The following is a 20,339-nucleotide window of genomic DNA, read 5'->3' on the forward strand; positions in this document are numbered from 1 at the left end:
TGTTTCGTGTGCTACATTGCGGAATCTTATAACAGATTATGCTGTTACAAATTGGAAGGAAAGTTTGACGCGCGGAGCATGAGATGTAACTTTTTTGGTAGACGCTCTTTAATTCGTTCACAGCAGTACTCTACTCCCCTCCGGAACGAGTAGCAGTAGAAGTAATGTAGCGAGTTTGGCAGTCAGTACAAGTGCACCTTCGAAAAAAGCAAATCTGAAAAAGTCAAATCTGCAGAACAAGCAGAAAAGATCATCGCTGGGCGAATAGGTCAGTGAATCAGGGCGAATAGGTACCGGCCTGCCCTTCTGCATGGGTAATCTGCTTTATTGCTGTTTCTGCTTCAAAGACAAGGTCGAGAGATGCCGTTTCTTGCCAAGGGATTAATTGCGCACCATAACAGTTTTCCCTGGCATATATCTGTTGCTATTTGTATCTGTAAAAAACGCAACTTGTCCACTGTACTGTCCTCAAAAACTGACCACGGAACTCACTTCCTTCGCATTGATGACACGTTTGGTTGTGAAAGGCAGGGTCAAGAAAAGTATATAGCAAAATCCACGTGTTGGTGCTTTTCTTACTTATTCAGTTTTACTTACTTTTTGCGTAATATTTTAAAAAAACGTGATTCGCCTGTTCTTTTTTGTGGCTTTTCGTGTAAAAACATTTTTTGAAAAAAACTGGCGGATTTGATGCCCCGTTCTATATTTCTGCTGCGAGGCGCAGCTGATGTTGCAGGCCGGCAGTCCTATTATAACCAGCTGGTGACATTACACGTGGATCAAAATCTCGATACAGGAACGTTCTCGATTTCCATCTACTTCAGAAAAACAGTCGTGCGGAAGGAAGATCAAGGCCACTTGTGGTCAGCAGCAAACGGCTTCGCCACTGAGCAGCTCCTGCGGTCACAGTTGTCAAGTATTAACAATTTGCAGGTGTTTAACCTTTTAAACAAATAATGAAATGCAAAACGTTTGCACACATCCGGTGTGTGCTTTCGCTGTTGCGCTGGGGAGCACTCCTGCAGCTTGATTACTCCAACAACGTTGCAGCTAGGGAAGGGCAATATCGTTTTATATCCCCTGCAAGGGGCCGAGAATGACGTTTCCTTTGTTCAGCTTCCACTACGCTCGCGCTTCCACCAGCAACATACCATTGCTACACTGGTGCTCATTGATTTCCCCTGTTTTTACACAGAGCGTAATAGTGTTCAATTGTCTTCAGGGGTACGTTCGCGAGCGGGTACGAAGTTTATGGTATGTGAAAGAAAAAAAGAGGCCTGAATTGCATTGACTGTGAAATATCAACAATGGAAGCTCGAACCGTTTCCGCATGAACCGGTAACGGTTACTTCTTTTTCGGTTAAGTTCCGGTTCTGGTTCAGCGTGCTCGAAAGTGAACGGTTCGGGTTCTGGTTCATCTCCGGCAGAAATACCGGTTCAGTTCCGGTTTTCGGTTCGGTTCGGTTCCGGTTCGACACCCTGATGCTTATATATGCGAAGCACTTCAAAACACCCAATCGTGATGGAATATTTATACTGGTGAATGTTGGCGAGCAAAACACAACTTTAGGCACAGTTGAGACAAAACATAAATACATAAGTGATATCCGCAGTGTTCGTTTAAATAAAAAGTGATGGCTGTTCTTTCATTAAAAGAATACCTCCGCAAAATACAAGATACCGGCCCTCGGCGACACTAGACATCTTGGTATCATTAAAAGAAGTCAAACGGCAACAGCTACAAAAGGTTGCAGCAAATGGCGCGTGGAACGCGCGTGTAGCAGAGGAACGCGGTAAATTTGAATTGACACAAGCAAACCTGTAGCGAGTATTTCGTGGGAGATGCGAGACCGGAAAGAAAGAGATGACAGGTTCGACGGGACTGAGAAGGGGCGCAGTTATTTGGCATGAGAGGCTGACGGTTTTCCTCTTTCTACGCTATTTGCAACGAAGTGAGCATATACGCTGCCATTTTTTTGGTTACCAATTTCTACTGCGACATGGAGCCCCTAAAGATTTCACCTTCGGCTGCAGAACCGGATTCCTGGTCTTCAGATTCAGCGATAATCAACTTTAACACCCTGAAACGAAGGTTTTAGCGGAACAGACAAATGAGAGAATCTTGGCTATGCTACATATGTACGTCGATAGTGACTGTACGCGGGCAGGGTGGGTGGGGATAACGTCGTATTTTATGTTCGGTCCGCGTAAAATACCAGACGTACTCCGAAGGTGTAGCACCATTGGCCGGCAGAGATAGGTTTTTTATTTGTATTTGCACGACCGTAATCCCCTTCAATATTTTCCCCTTTTGAATGTGCCCACTTGTTTCAGTCCCACTTCCATTCTGGGAAACAGGTCTGGAAGAGTCTCTTAGAATTGCGATTAGCCGGGATGTCGAATTCTGCATAATATCTTCCGATTTGCCTCCGATTCCTTCAGGCGTATTTTCCGGTGGGCAAATAGCCAAATCTAACACGGAGCCATGTCAGGGAAACCACAGCCCAGCAAAGCAGAGGAATGTTGTGTTTAGAAAGAAAATCGGAATAATCTGTAGTGGAATGGTCGGGTTTGTTCAGAGTTGGGCGCAGTCATCTTAGTGCAAATGTAGCCGACAACACATTCATGCCCCAATCCTCAGTTTAATTTAATTTACAAACCTCATAGTTACCCCTATCTTCCTAGCAGGTTCTCAGTCTATGATGTAATGGTACTGTAAGAGCAAGGTCCCCACTTTCTGAGTGACGTCCCAATTTTGGCTCATGAGCGCAGTCCGGAACCTTATTCGGTGTTCGCCGATATGTGTCAATCTTGAAGAACCAGTATTATTGCTAGAATCACAAGACGCCCATGGCATAGTCCCTAAGAGCAAGTTAAATTTTTTTTATAAATGATTTCCACTTGGGTATCGCCAAACTTTTCGCAAAATGCGATGCATTATCGCATCTCAGTTCCTTCCGTCATTTTATCACTTCATGCAATCGGACAAACCCTTAATGCATGTCGTTACTTACTGCCAGATTTCAAGTGACTCACGTTTTCTATCGTTGGGACAAAATTCACTCCTTAGCATGAATGTGCCCTCCGTATATGCACGAAAGAAAGTCACCCCCTTGAGCATGTCTATGTGACTCAACTAACTACGATGCTTCGTTCTATGTTGCAGCACCTAGAAGAAAGTTACATCAACGCCAACGTCCAGGGATTATGCCTAATTGAACGAAGTGTTTGGGTACTTGTGAAAATGCTAGCGACGAGGACTAGGGCATAATAAAACGAGCGTAACCCGATTACATCGCTTTGGTTTGCGTAAAGTCATTACTATGCTGAACAAGAGACGTTCGATTTTTTTAGAATGACGTTGGCCACGTCGCGAAATCAGTTAATGTCGGAAAACCCTCTTTTTGGGGATGTTTCCCTGTTTTTTGTTGCCCATATATATTTTTGGATTTACCCAATATCGCGATTTCTACTTGTGTGTTGTGAGAGGCCTCGAGATATTATTCGATGCAAAAAGGGCACTATGCCTTCGTCACTACTCCAAAAGTCTCGTTTGATAGCAATTATCTCGGTATAAAATGCTTCTAGAGACAGCAACAATCCGAGATCAATGCATGCGTAACAAACACTGTGGCATTCGATTCATTGCCGTTCGACTTTACACGTGATATGGCTGACAGATTATTCTACGTTTATAATTTTCTCCTATTTATTGCGGTGCTCAAGTTCTTTACTAACATAGGCTTCCGTTGTTCTCATTTTTGTTAGAATCAGTACTCGCTTTCCATGCAACAGATGTGGGTTTGGACACTGATGTACAGATTGTGTATGGCGCGTTGTCACGTCCCACAAAAGTGGACAGTGGCACACAGCACTATGTCCATTGATTTAAAAGAAAAAGAAGGCAGTACCGTGCATAGCCATATTGTGGGTCTCATGGACTACTTGCAAATACCCCACTAACTTTACAACACAGTTTCTTATAATTGTCATGCCACCACGTATCATGTTAGCCGAGGTGCCAAGTCATGCTCACCTGTACCGTCCACCTACATATCGTCTCGTTGTTCAATGAAGCCGTCTAGAGCACGTGGGGCGTGTGTGATCTCTACTTCCCCAAAATGAAGAGAACACCTTAATGACACCCACCCCGCCCCGTGTCCCCAGAACATGACAAGCCGAGCCGTAGTATGACCAGATAAGCGGACGATGCTGTGGACCCCGCGATCTTGTCCGACCTTACTACGAGCACCTATTAAGTTTTGTCATTGCTTCGACGGACGTCGCTCACCTAGTGAAAGTCTTCTGTCATCATTGGCCGTCATTATCACTGCGCCACCAAGAATTCTACGGAGTTAATTGCCATCTTTTTGTTCATATTTAGCGCATTCGTAACTTCCCCGCTCCCGTGGTTTTCCCCCAAACCACGTGGTTTTCCCCCCAAGCCTTTGACCCCGCGCTAACACACAAAGAAGTGGACAATGACAAATTTCGCTATTCGCAAACCTCTCGTGTTAAAACGCCTCTGAGAGGCAAAATCGGTGCTCTGGGTAGAGAGGCCGGATTATAAATATATCATATCAATTTCACCATTTGCTGTCCTATCAACACTGGTGCCACGTAACCGTAATATTAACAGTTATGGTTTGATGCTGCTGTTTCGACAATTGCCTTTAAAATCTTTGCCAAATTTTTGCACACCCGACGGAATCATTGCACACACGACAGCCTCTACCTCCTCTGTCCTGCGGCAAACCAGTGCCGCGGCCAGCGCAACAGTGTACCCAGCATCCTGCTTGCCGTAGACTTTCGCAAGGCAGTTGATACATTCTACCGCACAGCCATTATTGAAGTATTGGAAGAAGCTCGCTCAGGCACAACAATCGTAATTGTAAGCAGGCCTAAAAAACCATGCCAGTAAACACGGTACGAGTGCTCCAAGGGACAACCCACTCACCAACCCTAGTCAACCTCGTAATGGGAAGGCTTACAAACTGTCTTTGCGAGCACATAACATGCATTCAATTTACAATGTACGCCGATAGTGTAACCATATGGACTCACCCAGGGTACACCTGCCACAACATAACAAGAAGTAACTGCCGTTAAACTGCCTTGGATGCTTTAGTCGCTTATCTTCTAGACATTGACATGCAAACCACGGGCTCAGAGAACCCGGTACGTTGTCTCGGGAGGATTACAGGTAGAAAGAGCTAAAGTCCGCCTCAAAGTCGGAGACTTACATGTCGTCAGATCACCTGCTCTCCATGTTCGCACATTGGAGGTACAATTTTATGAGCACGTGACGGGAGGTACAATTTTGCAAGCATGCCTTAAATAGATCGCGTATATATGGTCTTTCACCGCTTTAAGAAGATTCACCATGGCACTGGGGGTGCAGGTACAAAGGTTTCCCCCATGTTAGTAACCAGAATTCTAACGTCCCGCGCCTGTTATGGAGCTTAGTGTTTTTCTTCACTTGGGCGCAAAACAAAAAGCACCAGAGGTGTGAAACATAGCATACATAAGTGTTACTCCCCGTACACGCGAGTAAAAGAGCTGCTTCTTTACCCTGGCCTTCCTGCAATGACTGAGACTATCAAAGTGTGGAGGCGCAATCACTCAAGCAGCCGCACACTGAATGCCTCTTGCCAAGAGCCATTATTTCTGGACTCCTCTGTACACCCTACCGACCTGCCAAACATTACTCTAAAGATTCAACCATGGTAGGATAAAAATGTCCTCCTGCGGAATTGTACTGCCCGCGAGCTTAACAAAGCATCCCACGCTTTTCAAAGATCCACTCGAGAACCCGCGTAGATGCTGCTACGGGTGCCTATTTTCACGGACGCCTCCTGTGATCCTTCCACCCACCTCGCAGGCATTGCTTCTTGTCACGCCAACGTGACATGCGCGTTGGCCTGGGGCTCCGGCGGGATGATCAGGATTATCGCGCGTATTGTGAACTAGAGTTGCGCGCTGTTCAGATGACCTTGGACTTTGCATCACAGCAAGCGTGTCACGGCGCATTTTCCTTTGGGAAACACCTGACAGTTTACACAGATTTACATGAAGCCCTAAAAATTATGGCCGATTTCACACAAAGGCTCTCTAGCTTATTAAATAACAAGCAGTTGCTGCGTGCTTCGACTGCAGCACAAAGTCGACGTACGTATGACCTGAGTTTCCAAGCATGAGGGGGGCTTCACAAATGAGGCCACTCACGCTTGGTGGAGCGCTGTTCGGAACTCCCGCTCGCCGTCGCTGGAACACGGGCTCCTTACCGTCCGTACACTCCAGGAGTCTTAACAACAGCGAGAATTGCTAAAGCAATGAGGACGCCAAGTGCTTTGGCCGCGGTACCTTTAAACCCCCATTCATCGAAGAGCGGACTAACATGGGCTGCGGAGGTTTGGATACACAAGGCGCGCACTCCAGTTCTATTGAGTAATGGTGTCCTAGCCACGTTACAAGCTTACACACCTCGTCGCGGATGCCAGCAACCTCACGATGTTGAGTCCGTTAATCCTCACGTCACCTGGCGAACATATAAATAAAGGTCGGCCCCACTATAAAGCACTTTGTATGGGAATGTCCCGGATTTGAGTGTTTCCGCCCGCGTCATCGCACTCCAGTGGCCACGTGTAAGAGTTGGATAACGCCACCACAGCAGACCAACGTTGCCCGTGTCCTGCATTCCCTCTAGTATTGCGCACGCGAGTTTGCGACTGTGTGTTGTCCCTAATTTGACACTTTCCTTTCCAGGTATGGGAGTGCGAACACACTCCAAACCTACCATTTTTCCCCTTCCCATCTTTTGGGCAGTGGATGGTTCGGTTGGCCGATCCAGACCTTGGACTACAGCAAGAACTGGTAAATAGGGCCTGGACGGCAAGTCGCAGCTTCGGTATCCCGAAATAAGGATGCCCTCCACCGGGCGAGTGCCCTCCCGTCAGCACGTACGCTCAATAAATGATTATTCTCCTCTCCTCCTTCTCTCTCTCGAATTTTTATAGACATCTGTACCAACCCCCTCCTAATAAAGTGAGATCTATATTTTCTAAAAACTTTGCGATACAATATTATCGTTCATGAATTATCAGCAACCTCAGACACCAATTCCCTCCTTGAACACGAACGACGTGCAACCGAGCATCTATGTGCAAGGCTTTAGTGTCCATGGAACTCCACTGCTCGAGTGGAATAAGCGCCGTTAAATATTCCAGCGAAGCATTTTACATTTTCATCATTGTCTTGTATACTCTGCACATTCATTGACACAAACTGCTGAGGTCGGGGTTTGAGAAAGTAACTTAAAGAAGTACTGACACGAAATTTTCGTGTTACGTTTTTTTCGCTGCTATGCGTGCCTACCAGCCCGCTAATCATAGAATGACAGATTAGACGGTCGAGCGCAGCGTAAACATTCATTTATTGCGTCATTTATTCGTGCCAGTTTCGGTTTTGACTGAAAAACGCCGAGCGGCCGCCATAACAGGATGTATCACATGACGTCACCATTCTTGCCGCATCGCTGCCTCTTTGGAAGCGCGCGCGAGCGAGCGCACGCGCGCGCCCAGACCGGCCGAGGTCTCCGCCGTCCCCACAGGCCTGGGCAGCATGACGTCAGTCCCAAAACCATGACGTGTACACACGCCCGAGCAGCGCGCGCCAACCACAGCCCCGACGTCGGCAGTTTGGGGCAAGTAGCACATGATGTCATGTCGGCCCGCTCAAGGCTTTCTCGTGCAGGCGAAGATTAAAATGGATTTTAAATATGTTTCGCTGAACTGTTGCTGTTGAAACTTGCTGGGAGATATCTCCTGATAAAAAGGAAGCGTTTTACATAGTTATCACAGCTTTGAAATTTCGTGTCAGTACTCCTTTAAGCCTCTTTGTTCACCGAGCGGTATTTTTTTTCTTATATCATTGGCGGTGAACTTCCGTGAACGACCACATTTCACACATTCCGCTTAGGTAGACGCTTCCGACTTTATCTCACAAGAGACTGCGCCGACAGCAGAATCGAGTGCAGTGGTGCTACGTGCTCTAATTACCATCCCGATCATATTATTCTAAAGCGTCGCTTCCTTCGTCTTTTTTGGTTTCTCCTGACTGGGCGTTGTTAGCCCTACATATACATTAAATGTGTTTTAAATGCGAATGCATTTCTTAGTCGGGGGTTGTCGTGCTCCGTCGGCGTGCGCCCGCAGGTGTTATCTCTCCGCGCTCCTCCTCGCCCCTAGCAACAGCTGTGGTGCGCCTAGCAACCGGAGCAGGTGGTCGCTCGGGCGGGAGTAGCGGAGGGCAAGGGGGGAGGAGGAGCGCGCTCGGGCGTGTGAGGGTGCTCGCATCGCGGAGCTCGGCGGGAGAGAGAGCTCGCGCGTGGGGCGGGCGTGTTGCGCGGGCCTCTCTCTCCTCTCCGCGTACCCTCTCTCCGCTCGCTGCGCTCGGAAAATGTATTTAAATGCAGTGGAGCGCACCCCTCTCTCCGTTACTGCTTGCCGCAGCGCACTCATCGGTGCACCCAATGCATTCGCATTTCCGCACGATCCCCTTCGGGGAGGTGGGGGGAATTTTTTTCCTTTTTACGCGATTACTAAGCGGACATTACTCCTGTAGGCTGCTTTAGCTCCGTAAACAAAAGTTTTTAAATTGAACATAAAGAGCGCATTTACTTGGTCCGCCTCTAGTTACCTTTGAGCCAAGCATGGGCCCCTGTATGGACAAGGCGTGTAAGACTAGAATTCCTGACATTCCGGGTACAAATATAAGACTGAGCAATTGCTCATTTTCCATTTTACTTTGATTTGCTCTGTACAGTCGACGTTGGGTATTCGCATAGAGAAAATTTAGGTTTTTGCGCTAATAAATCATCTTTCACTCCTATTGCCCACTACCCGCCGAAAAGTGGCCCGGCATGTTGGCGAGCTAGGATTCAAGCGATCGGCTCTTCAGCGGCCCGACTTACAACGTCGCCGGTCGAAGGAAAGACCGAAAGACCCAACATTCTAGCACCAGTGCAGGGACAATAATTTAATAGTTTTGCGTTGCATCAAAGTTTACTTCTCCTTATCCTCTTAAAAAAAGTAGAGTACGTAAAATAATAATAGATAACGCAAAGTTATTCATAGTTAATGTTTATAAACTGTAGTATAATAAATATTGCGCCCCTGATCGCCTTCAGTAAGCGCACACTTGTGCAATTTTATTTTGATCCAATGCAAAAGCGCGGAATAAAACATATTCAATAGCAACACCGAACATGCAACACAGACCGCAAGCACATCTACAACTCCAACAAAGGCGACTTCAGACTGGATCCTTCATCTCTCGACCACCTTCGTAGCTTCATATTAAATGCAGAGCATTTCAGTAACTCACGATGTCACCCGCGTTGGCGTCCGTAGTCCGCATCGCTCCCCGTCGGTCTGGCATTGGATTGGATTCGATTGGATTGGCTTGGTTTGGATTGGATTGGATTGGATTAAAGTGGATTGTGTTGGATTGTGTTGCGTCATAGCCGCTCCACGTTGCGTCATAGCCGCGGCAGGGGGTTCACGGCACGTTTCACGTTTCACCATCGACTTCATCGACAATGTCTACGCGGGAAGAGAAGGCGGCGCGGCGGCGTGCTGCGGATGCTGAGCGCAAGCGCCGCAAGCGAGCCGCCGACGCCGAACTTCGCCAGCGAGAAGCCGCAGCCATTCGTGAACGTCGGGCGGCGATGCGGGAGGGAAAACAAGCACAAAAAGAACAGAACTCCTGCTGGCGCAGTTTCAGGCAGGGGGCGCGCGAGCACTGCAAAGGCGGGAAATTTGAAATGCGTCGGGTGGTAGCAGTGAGCGGATAACGGCGCTACAGCCCATTATGGCGAATCAGTGCTCTGCATTTCCAACAGTTTTCACGTAGAGTGGAACGGCTGTAACTTTTTTTCTGCCTGATTTATATCGAACATACTCAATACTGTCTATACTAATGTAAATTCTAAGGATACTTCAATTTTCTCACACCTAAAAAGTTTGCGGCAAGTAAAATATAGATAAATAAGAACATTTCATTATTACACGATGCCTTGATTGATTTTTTCCGCAGGATCACACTTCGTATAAACACATCACCTAAAATAATTCAACAATATGACCTATTTAACGCACGCAACCGAAATTATGTTTTGAAAGTAGACATATCGAGAGCAAATATAACCGTGGTATACTAAAACCAGGGATTTCAAAATGAGGCTTCGCAAACCCATCTTCTAAAAGTATTCTTGGAAGCTAGATTTTGCGAACCGCGAATGCAACTTATCAAATTACCTAACTTGATGGTCTATTGCAAGTTCTTTCTCTTTAAATAAAGCACCAATTTGCACAGCTATTTACCATGCCTATGCCGGTAACGCCCATGTCGATATTTCTATTACAATTGAAAAGAGTGCCAAATTTATTTTAAAGGCCAAGGGGTGACTACCGGAAGTGTTATTAGCACACAGTTATTTACACTGTTCGGGCATGGGTATAGGGCCACACACGGAAACGACACGAAGCACAACAAATTTTTCGCTATAAGGTACTTGCATTCAACAGTACGTACGTTGCACTTCTTGAGGTTCGCTGGGTCTTCTGCCTCCTGAAATTTTCAAAAGGCTGGAGTAAGGCACTAATATCACTCCCGGTCATTAGGCGAAGGTATATTGACTACACAGCCGCATTTTGTTTCTTTCAGTTCACAAATTATGAGCCATAAGAATAACGCAAATATTTTTAATAAACAGCTTTGGGTATTACCGCCATATGTGTCTATAAATGTATATTATAACGCAGAAACATGTTTGCTAGTGATATTTTTTGATACCTTCACTAGAAAGAAAAAAAAAAAAACCCGAGGAAGCCTAAACTTCCCCAGTAGGCCTGGATCGGGATAGCGTTTTCCTACTCGGTGATCTGTAAGACTCGGTAGTTCGTCTGGCATAGATATACGGCAGCGCATCAATAACACGTCTGTCATAAGCGAGCGCACGCTAAAGTTTTTTCATGGCCACTTTAAAGTACGGAGCAATGCTTGCCGCGGGCAGCGTATTGGCGTTTCCTAACGACCGCAGGAAAGTGATATGTTGTACCATCAGGGGGCCTTTTGAGCATTGTAGGAACCCACACTTCCAACTTGCGCTAGGACATGTGCGTGTGTTTACGTACGACTGTCGAAGGAGCACTACCGGCATATTTTGCGAATCTCCCGCGGCTGGAAGGCGTCACACGATTACCCCTGCGGTGACCTATGCGCGGTGGTCCAGACATTTATTTTTAATGCGCGTGTAAACCGGCCCGGAGGCTCTTCATTGTGCGTGCTTGCAGATACAGCTGCTGACAGCACCGGTAACCACCCCTTCCGGAGAGCGAGCCATGGACGGGACCCTGCCACACTTGGGCCTTCTGCAAAGACCCCCACTTCTTAGGAGGCCATCTGTGGCACCGCTCTACCACCACAAGGTCTGAGCCATGGGAGCCGCTGTTGACGCAGCCCGCCATCACGCACGGGTCCTGATGAGAGCACCGGCGACTGCAGGTGAGGGCAGCCAGCGCCGTCGTGAACGCGCTGCCGCGGATACTTCGGGGAGGACCACTCGCGCTTTGAAGAGCGTCGGAAGCGGCTTACTGCGTCCGCCAAAGATGAAGTGTTGTGAGCTGCAAATAACGCTGTGTTCTTGAACCACTGCTCCAGCGTATGCTCCTTGCCGGTAGTTAGTAAGGCCGAACTACTATGGCATGTATCCACGTTGTTCTGGTACCCTACGTATGCGAGCTGAAATGTCTGCTTTCGTTGTGTAATGGTTCCGCGTCTGAATAGTGAGCTTGCCTACCCGTGTTCGCACCCCGTGGGGTGTGGTTTTAATTTTTTTTAGTTGTTATACATAAATAACAATATTTTTTATTCCGCGTGAAATATATTTATGGCCCCTTTGTGCATTGAAAATGGGATTGCATGTAGTCTTGTTTTCTTTGCGTCAGTTTAGGCTATAGCTTTTGGATTTTGTGGTTTTTCCTCTTTTATGTCGGTTTCAGCTACTTTTCTAGAATATTTTTTATCGTCGTGGTTGTCCCGATGTGCGGTCGGATTTCGTTCCCCCTTTTTTTCAGTTTGGGTAGTTCTTTGAATCTCTATGAAGATGATTAGTTTTGGATCTCTATGATGATGATGTTAAAAAACGTTATTTTTTCAAAACTAGAGGAGGGAAGGGGGCAAAGGGGAGTGTTAAGTTCTACCTGCATCTCCGCCAGTTGGACAGCAAAGGGCTGCGTCAGCTATAGTTAGAGAAACATACAGTGGAATCTCGTTGATACAATTCGGCGTAATACGTTTTCCAGCCTAATACGTTTTCTTTCATTCCTGGGAGACGTCCATTAGAAGTAATGCATTCTCTTGCTTTAATTGCGACCACAATTGTGCATAAAAGTAGATAATATGACCGCGAAAGTTCAACTTGACCGGCATATCTAGAGATTTTACGTTTATACTTCCCTATACAAGCTCACAGCGTATTCCAAGAAGCCGCGGTGAGCTCTTGGTGGAACCACAAAGGCCGCGGAAGCACCGGTTTGGCGCAAAAATATCGCTGCCAGTCGTGGCCGTTATGTCCAATGATGATAATATGTCGTGTCGCGACCACTGCGTCATTTAGGGAAACGTATCATAAGCAAGCAAGGTGCCCAATGCTATCGGCAGGCAGCAGCGATTTTCCTTCCTGTCCTCTTCCCATACCCTGTGCTCCACGCTGTTCCTTGTTCTCTGTCTGCCTCGTTGCTGTGTTCGTTGGTGCTTCTGTGGTTCTGAGGCCATTTTTTGTTCTCTTCTGGCTGCCTTGTTGCTGCGCGCGATGGTGCTGCCAGGCTTGTGACAATGCCGAGGAAAAGAAAGGAGCTCAGTTTAAAAGAACAGTGGAAATCGTACGCAAATACGAAGATAACCTCATGACGAAGCTTGTGGAATTTGTACGCGAGCTTTGTTTCTAAGCGTCAAGGCTCAACACTACTGTCGGTCAGCAAGATGAACATTGAATGAAGCTGCAAGTTTTCGGTCCCGGTGTAAAACAAACATGAGGTGGTAAGCATCAGCAAATGCAAGACGTCCTTGTTATATGGTTCAAGGAAGTTGGAGCAAAACGAGTGAAAGCCTACGGGTCAGTACTACGCCAAAACAAGAATGGCAACACCGCGCTCTTGTTGTGCACGGAAAACGTCCAAGCGTCCGGCGGCTGGCTTCACCGATTGAGGGCCCGACACGGTTTTTCGTAGAAAACAGTGTACGGGGACGCCGAAAATTCTGGTAGCTTGTTTTTTTAAGTTGCAGAAGCATTTACTACGTGATGTTGAAACGAAAAAAAGTCAGCAATAATTGACCAGCTACTTTGATGTTGCTCAATGAAATGGAGTTGCTGACGGAGTGTGGCTATTTCCTTTCTTTTTAGAGCCTCTGACGATAGTAGAATTTCCGCACAATATGTTTTATTTTCCGGCTCGCATGAGAAACGTATCAAGAAGATTTAACTGTATATGCCTGGTGAGTTTCTCAAATTTTGGATATTTGTTCAATTGTAGGCTCACTTTTTGCAGCTATTAATTGCAGATCGTGTAGTTTGGTTTTCTTTAGTTAGGTTTGTGCTGCCATAAGTCCCCGGTAGGCTGGCTGTGTTCACTTGCAAACGCAAATACAGTAACGGGGGCCAATGTTCCCCTGGCAGCAAGGACCTCTCTGCTCTTACAGCGAAGCTTTATATATGCAATCCCCCAGTTCTTGCGCTCATGTTGACTCGGGGAATTGTGTTCAGCATATGGAAGAATCCTTGAGAAATTAAACATGTCCTAGTTGCACCATATTCAAAAGCTATTCATACTCATTGCTTATGAATATCAATAAAACTTACACATCTTAATGTCCACCCTCTTGTAATTGAATGGGTTTATGATATTCTTTCATGGAGGGTTCAATTCACATCTGCTAATAACGTTAATTCTTCTTTTGTCCAATACACTCTGGTGTTACCCAAGACAGTGACCTGGGCCCTATATATTTTTTAGTTTCTATCAGTGACTTGCCAAAATGCGTTTCTTCGAGGAGCAGGTTGTTTGCCGATGACTCTGTTATTTATCGTACAATAACCTGCTTATTGACCAACTGGTCCTCCAAACTGACCTTGAGTCAATAGCTACTTGGTGTTCCCCTTGGCTAATTTTGCTGAGTAATTCCAAAAGTAAACTAATATACTTACAAACCACGCATCGCGCATTCAAACTTCCTATTCCTTAAAATACACAACTGTTTAGCCAGCATACACTTACATGTACCTTGGACTTAACCTGCACTGTTACCTGAGAAGGAATCATGATGTAAACATCATTCTTGCATTCGTAATCGGCTGATTGGGTTTTTTAAAGCATAGACTAAAAATGTTCCATGAAACCTCTGCAAACTTGCATACACAACTGTCATCAGACCAAAAATGGAATACGCATCTGCCATTTGGCACCCTGACAAAGCATCCTTAGTTGACCGAATCGGATCCCAGGAAAATACTGCCGTTCGTTTCATCTTTTCCGATTATTGACGTTATACCAGCGTCACGGCCCTTAAACTTCGGGCATCTTTACCTATCCTATCACATCGGCGTAATATCACGTTTATCATTGTTTAATCAACTGTACCATGATCCTTCACTTCATGCTGATTTCTTTTGTTCGTCACCGACCATCTTTCCCCGACGGGACCATGCCTTAAAAGTGACACATGTGAAAAGCCAAACTTCTAGATATTCACAAACTTACAATCTCACATTGCAACTGTACCCTATCCAACCAAATTCCAAAAACTTTTACACACTTACTTTGTATGTTAATTTTACTAAAAAGGGCTTTCGTAGGTTTGATGAGTGTTTTCCAGATATTTTGTTTATTGTCCTTCTCCCTTTCTTTTTTCTTTCTTTTTTTGCCTCACACCAGCTTGTATTTACTTGTTTGTCTACTAACATGCTGTTAGTCTTATTGCATTGTTCGTTTGCAATGTATCCCGCCCCCCTGTAATACCGTCCTCGTGAGGGCCTTTGTGGGTATTTTTAAATAAATAAATAAATAAATAAATAAATAAATAAATAAATAAATAAAAACTTTGATGTAATATATTGCTCCTAAAAATATCTTCAAAGCAATGCATTTGTGTTCCAGAGATGAAGCAGAGCTAAAATGACCGGTGGGAGCTTGGTCTTTGTAAGCTGGTTTCCCACCTTCTGTGTTGCGCAGTGATGTATGGCCTTCTTGGGAAGGAGTTTGGTTACAGCCCCACTTCATACTCATCTTCACCGCCTCCGCCTCTTTCCCGGGTCCTGTATAGTTCTCGCCACTCGCGGTGTTTATCTGCCCCTGCCATTCTGATGCTGTCATTAGGGATGTAGGCGACAGGTATCACGTGCTCACCGTAGACATACCCGTCAGCTGGTGGCTGATTTACAATCTCACGGTTATAGAGCAGTTGAGCGTAATGACGTCTGCCAAAGCATGGACGAAGAAGAGTCGGTTTGGGGCGCACAATCAGAGCGGACTTTCTGATGGCTGCCCTGTGAATATTGTAAATAGACCGTTCCAACCGACCCTTCTTCGTGTCGCCATCATACTGCAGTCACGTTACAATATGAATAAAGAAGGAGAAGAACGACAATGGCATGTTTTCATTATTAGCATAATGAGCGAGTAGTTCCTCAACGCTAGTTCTAGTGCTTCTTCTATGCAAGAAATACTGTATTAGCGTAGGGCGTTGTTTTATGGCTTGCTGCGGACGAAACGAGAAGTATTTAGTTCGTATACACTAGTGAAATTTCTAGGAAAGTTAGCCAAAGTATAGGCATAGAAAACGGGTGCTGAGATTTAATCAAAATTGCCTAATTAACAAGATGCCGAATCATAAATGGCGCTGCTGCTGTAATCTGTGACAACTTAGGCAAATCAACGTGCCATAATGATACTTGCTAATGACAAAACTGAAATAGTTGCCGAGTAGACGTGTTAAAATAGCGTTCTTTCACATATAGGGTTCTGCGCAATTCCGAAGGTTGAATATACACGAGGAAATCTATATGGGTACACTTGGACATCAAAATAAAGTAACACTGCTTTTTTCTCTTTTTACCGCATTCTGTTGGATGAAACCTGTACCCCCAAATTTATCAAAGACACGTGTACAATAGCATTCATGGTAAAATTTTTTACTGGTAAAAAAGGTTTCGCTGCTTCGCTATAGTAACTATTTCTTTAATATTACTTTGTTAGAGCTACATAATTTTTAAACAACAGAACAATCGCCGGCATGTAAGTCATCGAAAGAGACGTGCAATGGTTCTCGAAGGCAGCTTTGCTGTTATTTATATTTCGTTGTTTTAGAGCACAGCTCTTAACCGCCGCAACTGTGGTTTGGCAGCGCCCATCGTTATCGCCCCTCGTTGTAACCGAGATATTGCGGAGGACACCGCAGGTAGGGCGAGGACGAAAGGGGACGAGGGGAGAATGGTGAAAGTGTGAGGAGGAAGCGGTATGATGAGGGTGCAGTGCGAGACGCGCTCCGTGTCGACGAGCCGCTACTACATAACGCCAGCGTAGTGCGCGCCGTCGTGCGTTCCGTAATGACGCGATCACTTCTTGGGACGAAGGAAGTGCTTCATCTGCCGCTGAAGCTTAACGAGTAGCCCAGAATCCAGAGGTGCAGAAGCAGCACCTATGCGCCGTCGACGCACAGGGTTACGTTCACCGCCCATGCATAAAGTCTATGGGATACTTTTCCCCATGCCAAGGCGAAACAGCTAAACAGCGCATTAAGGAATATCCTAGTCGTCGGCATATTTTTTCACTAATATAGCGGGGTGCGTGTTTTTGGCTTTGATTATATTTGAGAATAGCATTAGATTTATACGGCATTTCCAAACGGATCCAAAAGGTAAGCGAACATGTTCAATATTCATAAAATGTCTACGTGCAATCGATGTAGTCGCTTTTATTGGTCAAACTGTTGCTTAAGCGAAATCCTTTATGCCTAGCCGCCGTGGTCCTTTATTTACAAAATTAAGGCAATATAGCGGAACAGCGCGGCATCTTCTTGTTATTTTTCTAAATTGGTGTAGGTGCAATTTGAAAGTATGCGTTGTGGCACACTTTTATGTCTCACGCCATAGCTATTTCTGATTCTTATTATTGGCGTCCGTAAATAGTGCTGAAAATTTACAGGCTTTATTCAGGGGCTGTGCCGTTACTTCTCTTGCAAATAAACATGCTTTGTTTTCATCCAGATGGCCTTTGTTACAAAGTGACATGACGTACCTCAACATAAACACTAAAACGTTTCTTCTGAAACTGGTCTCAGCGTTTAAAAAAAGCTGCAATGACATGTATCGTACTTTTATACACAAATTTTACAGTTGTCATGGCCGATGCCCTATTGAATAAACATAAGAACGTTTGAGCACTAAACCGTAAAAGATGAATGAAAAATCATCCGTCCTCGGAACTAGGTGGTGTCAAAGTGGATTCGGCCTCTTTCATGAACTAGCCGCGACTTAATCTGCATCATATTTTGTAGTGGGAATGAAACAATGTAATGTATGTACAATCGCTTTTGTTGCATCTAATACACCTAGGTTTTGCTAAATTAAATTTAGCTTCCTAATGATGCAGTGTACGATCAAAGGCATATTTTTTGCGGTCTTTGAATGTCATGGCGAAGATAGAAAATCGACTTCGCCATTGTTTTACCAACACAAAAATTGTCTGTTACTCGCTATTGCTACTAATTCATACCTGAATATAGACCGATACAAAATAACGAATAACGAGGTTGTAATTTGAAACGTGTCACTTATTGTGCTTTACAATAAAGCGCAAGTACTACGGTATTCCGTATGTTTTGCGGTTCACAGAAGAAAAAAAAAGTGCCATTTGTACAGCAAACAACTCTTCAAGACTGATTTGCCCTGTAATGATCAGTAAACGTGTTTTAATGACGTGAGTGTTTATAATTTGGAGGGGTATTTCTCGTGCAGTATGGGCATATTATCCTAATTAATAAAATTAGCGAACATATTTAAAAAAAAAATTAGTACTGGCTTAGCTCTGCTATGCCAGGACATACGTAGCGTGAGCTAAGGTTCAGGAATCCAGTCCAATCCAGTCCAGTCTAGTCTAACCCAGTCCAGTTTAGTCCAATTCAGTCTAATCTAGTTCAGTCCAGTCCAGTCCAGTCCTGACCAGTCACTGCTCCTCGCGCATGCTCAGCACGGCTCTTTTGAGACATGCCAAACGGCTATCACGCGGCTCCGGTGCAGCGTCAGACTTGGCAAGTGAGCAATTGAGGCGCACACCTGGGAGCGCGCCAGCGCCAGTGCGTGTGCCGCAGCTATGACGCAACATAATCCAACGCAATCCACTTTAACCCAATCCAATCCAAATCAAATTCGATCCACTCCAAGCCAAGCCAAGCCAATTTCCAATTTATTTCCGTGTTCCCCTTTCCAAAATAAAACAAGAAAAAAAGTAGGGAACAACACCCGCACCAGCAAAGCTATGGCAGGTTTGCAGCCAATCAGACATAAATGAACAGGGGCTAGCGCCAAAAATGCAAATTTAAAAAAAAAAATCAATTAGTGGAATAAGAAAAACACCAAAATACATCAAAATAACAACACGAAGAGAGCACGGGAGCACCACACTGCAAAGAGCTATATTTAAGTATATTTAACCATATTTATCTCATATATTTCAGTTATATCCAGCAATATTCAGCTATAGCTGGATATAACTGAAATATATGAGATAAACATGGTTAAATATGAATAAATATGGTAAATAAGTCAATCCAATGCAAATCAATCCAATGTCCCTCGCGCTTCCGAAGAACGGCCCTTCACGGCACACGCGAAAATCCTCAACCTTAGCCAGTGTAGCTTACGCTACAAAACAGATTACTGAATATATTTGTAAGCTTAGTGAAAAAGGAAGTCACATTTATTATGGCGCCTCCAGTTGCAGCAAGAATTGGTCATTAATGTAACCCTTGAAATCACATGCGTCCTTAGGACCGGTATGGATACAATTGCATTCGCATGAAAATTACAAATGAGAAATGTTTTAAAGCACTTACAATGCCTTCAGTACCAGCACATTCCCTTTTGGAGTCTTCCTGAAGTTTTTTCAGGTCATCCTCTGAAGGTACACTATGTGGATCCGGGTCCGTAAACGGTAGTCCTTGAAAGTATGTTAGTTATTGTATTATTAGGGCGTGATTTGGCAACCAGGAACCTTTTAAACACTGCTGTGGCTAACACTTGTATTCTGTTAAGTGCTTTTGAGTAGACCTGAAGGCATCATATACAGTTGGAGTTTGTCTCAATTTTCATCGGAAGGACGATCCTTTTCTGGATTTGTTGCAGAAAACAATTAAGTGCTCGAGTTACCCTGTTAATATGTCATTCTCAGGTAGCGGCGACGTGTTTTCTCGAGCGGCTCTAGCGTCAGAATGACTGGTGATGGAGGAAACTTCTATATTTTATAGCCTATGACGTATGGGTTACAGTGGTTTATTTTTGTTTAGCTGTTTTATACAGGTCTAACATCCTGTGGTGAGAGCAGAGCGCTCCTTTGATTCTTGGAGTGAGAGCGCGTGGCTAGCTGCCTGGTGTTATACCAGAAGATTAGAATCTGTTTGACACTCCCCCAGACTATTTTAGTTTGACCGAAACTTTCGCGGTATCTCGAAACCTGTCTAGAAAGACGCCGCTCCCAGATAAATTCAGTCGAAAGCGGGGGCGTTCCAAATTGCAGACACTTGACTGGGCATTTTACAATTTGTGACAGTCTTTTCGGCCTTCCTTCGTTCTTGGAAGTTTTACTGTGGCCCAGGCTCATTTTATAAACTTTTTTGAACTATAAAACTGCGTTATACTTTCTACGGGCACTCTTCTCGATGTGCCGCCTAGGTATACTAATCAAGCGAGAACTTTTTTTTATTCGAATCAATGGAGTTGTGTCAAAAATTAATGCCCTTACCAATATACCGGTTGGTCGACTGAAAAGTTATGAACACAAGGCGCGTGCCTGAGACCGGAGTTCCAATGCGCCGAAGCAGTAAACTTGAAAATTGCGATAAAAGGAATGGTTCTAGATGATACAATACACACATCAATCATTAAGAAGGAGTGTAATAGCATACCTTTATCTCATAAACCCTGTATCGGTATACAATTGGGTCGTTCAAGGCGCTTACGTAGTGCGCAAAAAACGCCGCATTGGTAAACTCTTCGTTTGCAATTT

The 20,339-nt window shown here is 45.0% G+C and overlaps 1 long non-coding RNA gene across 1 annotated transcript in view; it reads right to left on the reverse strand.

The window, feature by feature from the left end:
• LOC144173423 (uncharacterized) overlaps window positions 1-20,339 on the reverse strand; it is a 145,758-nt gene that overhangs the window by 56,238 nt on the left and 69,181 nt on the right. Inside the window, exons 3-4 of the long non-coding RNA XR_013323263.1 lie at window positions 19,171-19,274; window positions 10,594-10,629 (exon numbers count right to left, since the gene is read on the reverse strand). This is a non-coding gene — a long non-coding RNA (uncharacterized LOC144173423). The remainder of the gene's footprint in view (window positions 1-10,593; window positions 10,630-19,170; window positions 19,275-20,339) is intronic.

The sequence above is a fragment of the Haemaphysalis longicornis genome, unplaced genomic scaffold (assembly GCF_048455015.1).
Source record: "Haemaphysalis longicornis isolate Haplotype H1 unplaced genomic scaffold, Haemaphysalis longicornis Haplotype H1 scaffold_3, whole genome shotgun sequence".
NCBI lineage: Eukaryota > Metazoa > Arthropoda > Arachnida > Ixodida > Ixodidae > Haemaphysalis > Haemaphysalis longicornis.